Source organism: Danio rerio, chromosome 13 (genome assembly GCF_049306965.1).
Source record: "Danio rerio strain Tuebingen ecotype United States chromosome 13, GRCz12tu, whole genome shotgun sequence".
NCBI classification, from domain to species: domain Eukaryota; kingdom Metazoa; phylum Chordata; class Actinopteri; order Cypriniformes; family Danionidae; genus Danio; species Danio rerio.
The window spans coordinates 49,795,001-49,802,299 of record NC_133188.1 but is presented as its reverse complement, the minus strand read 5'-3'; positions in this window follow the sequence as shown (position 1 = coordinate 49,802,299).

The following is a 7,299-nucleotide window of genomic DNA, read 5'->3' as shown; positions in this document are numbered from 1 at the left end:
GTCTAGACAAGCAGCATAAGATCAGCTTTTTTATTTGTTTTATGGTAATAGAACAGAATATAACAAAATATAGTATAGAATAAAATAGAATAGAAGAGAAAATAGAATGCAAAATAATAGAATAACATATATAACAGAACAAAAGAATACAATATAATAGAAAAGAAAAGAGTGGAATATAGAACAGAGCAGAATAAATACAGAAATGAATTTAGGGTAGAATAACAGAGAACAGAATAGAATATAAAAGGAATAGAGTGGAATAGAATATATAAAAGAAAACAATAATAGAATGTTGAAAATTTTACAACGGAATAGACCATAGGATCCAATAGAATGGAATATAAAATAGAACAGACTACAACAGAGTTTAGTTTAGAATATTATCCAATAAAACAATAAATTATAGAATACAATATAATAGAATATAGTATAGAACAATAAACAGTATGATACAACAGAATGTAAAAGAAAAGGCAACAGAATAGTATAGAATAGAATACAATAGAATATAAAATAGAAAACAACAAAATAGTGGGTCCCACTTTATATTAAGGTTCCCTAACTACTATGCACTTACATCAAAAAAATAAATACAATGTACTTACTGTGTTTATAATGTATTTGAGAACATGTGGTGCTTTTGAGTTGGAATAGAGGTTGAGTTGAGGACAGGTTTGGCGGCATGGGTAGGTTTAAGGGTAGGTTAAAGTGTAAGGGATGGTCAACAGTGTATTTACAAATGTAATTACAAAAGTTAATTAAAGATGTAGTTACATACATGTATTTAATCAAGCATAAGTACACATGTATTTACACAATAAGTACATTGTAACAAACTATTTATTCTTATGTAAGTACATACTAGTTAAGGCCACTTAGTATAAAGTGGGACCAAATAGTGTATATAGAATAGAATAACAGAATGTAGGATATAGGATACAATATACTAGAAAATAAAAAAGAACAGGGGGACACAGTGGCTCTTAGGTTAGCACTGACACCTCACAGCAAGAAGATCGCTGTCTCACGTCCTGGGTTGTGTTTCCCAATACCATCTTTAGCCAACTAAGGTCGCAAGTTCAGTCATTGCAAACAGAGTTTGTTGATTTGCCGTTTCCCAAATCCGTCACTCCAACGAACAATCGCAAACTGCGTCGCAAACTTAAGTGCTCGCAACTATACCTCTGGAGCTGTAGTTAAAACATAGTTCCTGGCTGTGTTCTATTCCCACTTATCCCCCCTCTGCCGAACATTCTAGCATTCAAAGTTGGAATTATGAAAAGTAAAAAAGCATTAAGGTCATCTGTCTAAGATGTAATTTGCTTTCAAAGTATTTTACAGTTCAGTTTTAGCGACCTTCATGTTTAGGATTGTGCTCCCTTAGCAGGGCACTTTGAAAACATTGATGTCCTTTCGAACACAACCTCATGGCGAAAGCTATGTGACCTATTATTTTAAAGCGGAATTTACGTTACGTCCTCAAAGCTTGTGGGCCTGCTGGTTAAAACTTTCTGCTGTAATTTACAAGTGTCAAATTGTAAAAGTAGAATTTAAAAAAATAAATAATTAAACAATATCCTATTTAATAATAATAATAATAATAATAATAATAATAATATTAATCATCATCATCATCATCATCATTATTAATACTATTAATATTATTATTAAAGTATATATTTTTATTTCTAATACTTTAATAATTATTACATTTCATTTGTTGATAAATCACCTCATTATTTATTTATTTGTGATTTAAACATGATATTATAACATGTGTTAGCTTTTGTAAGTGATTTTATGTTTTAGAATATGATATGTCATTCTCAATGATATTTGAAAAGCAAACAGGCCCTATATGTGCCACATATTTCAATTAATATGGAAAGTGAGTGGATGTTTTTACCATATCTAATATTGGATTTTATTTTAATTGCGTGTGCGTGTAAAACAATACAATTTGCACAAAGAAATGATGGGGTTCTTCTCTAAAGAAGTTTCTCCGCCCAGTTTAGAGCATCATTATAGGCGTTTTACATTATAACTAACGTGGTTCAAGCGATGGATCTGCGACAGAGAAACTGCGTTTTGGGAGACACTGGTCACTACATCAATCTTTTCCCAAATGATGCATCGTACCATGATAGTTCAGCTGCGAGTTACGTCGTTGTTTGGGAAACACACCCCTGGCTGGGCCAGTTGGCATTTCTGTGAGGAGTTTGCATGTTCTCCTTGTGTTGGTGTGGATTTCCTCTGGGTACTGGATTACGGCTGGAAGGACAGCCTCTGTGTAAAACATATGCTGGATAAGTTGGCGTTTCATTGCGCTGTAGCGACCACTGGGACTAAGCCAAAGGAAAATTAATGATAGAATACAACATAATAGAATATAGCGTGACACAGTGGTTTAGTGGTTAGCACTGTCGCCTCACAGCAAGAAGGTCGCTGGTTTGAGTCCCGGCTTGGTCAGTTGGCGTTTCTGTGTGGAGTTTGAATGTTTTCCCTGTGGGTTTCCTCTGGGTGCTCCGGTTTCTCCCAACATACTAAACACTTGCGCTATAGGTGAACTGAATAAAGTAAATTGGTCGTAATGTATGTGTGTGTGTGTGTGAATGAGTGTGTATGGATTCCCATGGTTTCCCAGTGATGGGTTGCACCTGGAAGAGCATCCGCTGTGTAGAACATATGCTGGATAAGTTGGCGGTTCATTCCGCTGTGGGGACCCACTAAACCTAAATGATTGATAGAATACAACAAAATAGAATATAGAAAAGAAAAGAATAAAATAGAGTAGAATATGAAATAGAATAGACTAGAAAAAATAGAGTAGAATATAGAATATAACACAATAGAATGTGGAACATAATGGAATATAATAATATAAAACAGAATAGAATATAGAAGAGAACAGAATAAAATATAATAAAGAATAGAATGCTGCAGAAATAAATTTAGAGTAGAATACAACAGAGAACAGAATAGAATATAGAAGGAATAGAGTGGAATATAATAGAATGCAACCAAACTGAATATTGAAAATAACCCAACGAAATAGACAATAGAATAGAATAGAACATAGAATATAATCCATTAGAATATACTATAGATTAGAACAGACTACAACAGAGTTTAGACTAGAATATAATCCAATAAAACATATGATAAATTATAGAATAGATTATAAAATAGAACAGTAAACAGAACATAATATGATACAACAGAATGTAATAGAAAAGGCAACAGAATATAATAGAAAACAGAGTAGAATATAAAATAGAATAGAACAGAGCAGAATAGAATAGAACAGAAAATAAATGAATAATATATAGAAAATAATAAAATACAGTAAACAGAATATAGAAGAGTATAGAAAATATAGCAGACAACAGAGCAGAAAACTATTATTATAATACATTATTGTTGTTATTATTATTATTATTATTTGTAATTCAGGACTGGTATATTTTCTGTATGTAGTGTATTGGGCTGGACTCTAACTGGTTTTGATTTATTCTCTCGGTCTCTGTTGTTTTCTGGGCAGGAGATTTTGAAGTCATTTTAACAGGCTCACGGGAAGCTCAATAACTCAAATGAGATTCTGGGAAAGGTTGGCAGGACTGCCAGAATAACTAGGTGAACAATGTTACAAAATTGCCAGCAGCTTGAAGCCCATGTTCTCGCAGCCTTTCACCTCTTTATGACATCTTCAGAATAAGTAAAGCACAGACATTGCCGTCTGCTTTTATAGTAGATACATTTTATACAATACTTCTAGCATCATTTATTGTTTTATGAGTTTTTTTTTTTTTTTTTTTTAATTACTAGTCATTTTAGCAGATAAAATCTACATTGGAAATTAAAAATATATTTATTTATTTATTGTTATTATTATTGTTATTATTATTATTAAGTTTAAATTATTCAAATTATTTAAATACAAAATGTATACTAGCTTGTAAAAAGAAAAGTTGTAAATAACTATCAAAAAAATATTATTTATAATAAAATTGTCGTGTGTGTGTGTGTGTGTGTGTGTGTGTGTGTGTGTGTGTGTGTGTGTGTGTGTGTGTGTGTGTGTGTGTGTGTGTGTGTGTGTGTGTGTGTGTGTGTGTGTGTGTGTGTGTGTGTATATATATATATATATAAGCAAATAATTTTATTAATTGCTATTAATTATAATAAACTAATTTTGGCACCATTATTAGTTAATTAATAAGGGTCATGTCCAAACAAGCAGCAACAGAAATGTTTTGAACAATATAATATAATTTTCAAAGCATATAATAAATAATAATAGCATTTAATAAATTTGCGAAGCATTTAATAATATGATATAATTTGTAAATCATTTCATAAACAATGCATTAATTGTTATTAACAATTTTAAACTAATTTTGGCACTTTTATTACTAAATAAATTAAATTTGTTAGTTCATAAACAAGGGTCATGTACAAATAAGCAGCAATATAATGTTTTGAAAAAATGTTTTGAATCAATAATATAATATAATATAATATAATATAATATAATATAATATAATATGTAAAACATTTAATAAATAAAATAGCATTTAATAAATGTGTAAAGCATTTAATAAATATTTATTAATTGTTATTAATTATTTTAAACAAATTTTGGCACTATTATTACTGAGTTAATTAATAAGGGTCATGTCCAAACAAGCAGCAACAGAAATGTTTTGAACAATATAATATAATTTTCAAAGCATATAATAAACAATAATAGCATTTAGTAAATTTGCAAAGCATTTAATAATATGATATAATTTGTAAATCATTTCATAAACAATGCATTAATTGTTATTAACAATTTTAAACTAATTTTGGCACTTTTATTACTAAATAAATTAAATTTGTTCGTTCATAAACAAGGGTCATGTACAAATAAGCAGCAATATAATGTTTTGAAAAAATGTTTTGAATTAATAATATAATATAATATAATTTAATATAATATAATATAATATAATATAATATAATATAATATAATATGTAAAACATTTAATAATTAAAATAGCATTTAATAAATGTGTAAAGCATTTAATAAATATTTATTAATTGTTATTAATTATTTTAAACAAATTTTGGCACTATTATTACTGAGTTAATTAATAAGGGTCATGTCCAAATAAGCAGCAACAAAAAAAAATGTAATATAATATAATATAATATAATATAATATAATATAATATAATATAATATAATATAATATAATATACTGTATTTTTTAAATCATTTAATAAATAATTTAAAAATGGTAAAATAAATAATTATTTTAAACAATTTTTGGCACTATTATTACTGAGTTAATTAATAAGGGCCATGTCCAAATAAGCAGCAACAATTTTTTTAAATTAATATAATATAATATAATATAATATAATATAATATAATATAATATAATATAATATAATATAATATAATATAATATAATAATATAATATACTGTATTTTTTAAATCATTTAATAAATAATTTAAAAATGGTAAAATAATTAATTATTTTAAACAAATTTTGGCACCATTATTACTGAATTAGTTCATTAATAAAGTTAATTAAATAATTAATATAATATAACATAATTTGTAAAGCATTTAATAAATAATAATAGCATTTAATAAGTTTGTAAAGCATTTAATAATATAATATAAATTGCAAAACATTAAATAAATCATTTATTAGTTGTTATTGATTATTTTAAACAAATTTTGGCACCGTTATTACTGAATTAGTTAATTAATTGGTCATGTTTTTAAATAATTTAATATATTTTATTTAAATAATACATAGCTAAAACAAATAATTACATATATTATACATCAACAAAATAATTTTAACCTTAATTTGGTGCTATTACTCCTTTATTTGACTTAGATGTTTATCAATTATTATTATTAGTTTCTGCTTATGCATTAATGCATTAATAAGTTTTCAAAATACACTGTAAAAAAACGCAACAAAAAAGGTCATGACACCTAATGTTTTTATGTTTGACTTAATATGATAAGTTAATTAGGTTTCAACTCAATTTACAGCTAGATACAAAGTGTAACAATACTTTTAGTCTGACTGATTTAAGTTGAGATTACTAAAGTTAATTTGATTCAGCTAGAAAAAAATAAGACAGGAAGAATTTGTTTTAACAGTGTAGTCATAGTCTTTACGATATGAGTTTCAGTTTAACTGTTGACTGTGGTTTGACTTTAACTGGTGTCTGAATGCATCCTGGCGCCTGTGATCTATGAAGGTTATCAGAGTTTCTCTTCTGGACGCTGATAAAGAAGCTTTTAGTGAGGAGTAAATGCATCGGTCTGTCAGAAACACACCAAAACACATGCTTAAAAATCTTGCTCCTTTAATCTTCTCGCAAATCAGACTGAAGTGGAATTATGACCAATGAAGTGTCTTTTAGCAATCATCCAGTTAAATCATTTATGCATAACAAAGTAAAAATAGAATGCTTAGCTCAGATTCTTTAACCATAGTCACAATATATTGCAATATTGTCCTTATTACAATAATAGTATATGTTACATGCGAGATAAACAATCCATTTATTGTATGCGTTGGATATATTTATCTAAATGTGACCTATCAGATGGGGCCTTGCTCTCTTTATCCCCGCCTCTCCAGTAGTGGCTGTTCAGCTATTGGTTGGAGCACCCCAAAGGTGAATATTTATTATATCTGCCCAGGTGGCATTGCAATGGCGCAGTAGGTAGTGCTGTCGCTTCACAGCAAGAAGGTCGCTGGTTAGAGCCTCTACTGGGTCAGGTGGCGTTTCTGTGTGGAGTTTGCATGTTCTTCCTGTGTTGGCGAGGGTTTCCTCCGGGTGATCTGGTTTCCCCCACAGTCCAAACACATATGCTGTAGGTAAATTGGGTAAGCTAAATTGTCTGTAGTGTATGCCTGCAAATGAGTATGCATGGATGTTTCCCAGTGATGGGTTGCAGCTGGCAGGACATTCGCTGAGTAAAACATATGCTGGATAAGTTGGTGGTTCATTCCGCTGTGGCGACCCCAGATTAATAAAGGCACTAAGCCAAAAAAAAAAAATGAATGAATGAATGAATGAATCCGCCCTGGTTTTCACTCATTGGTGTTTTAAAGACTAAGTGTTTGCACCTTGACACATTTTGTAGTCTGAATTAGAATTGACTAGGTCTAAAAAATTTCTTGTACATGTTTATTTAAATCTCATTTAATAAATAAATGATTTATAAACATAGCCAATAAAAATATAGCATGTTTATATGGGAGTGTTAAATCGTAAGAT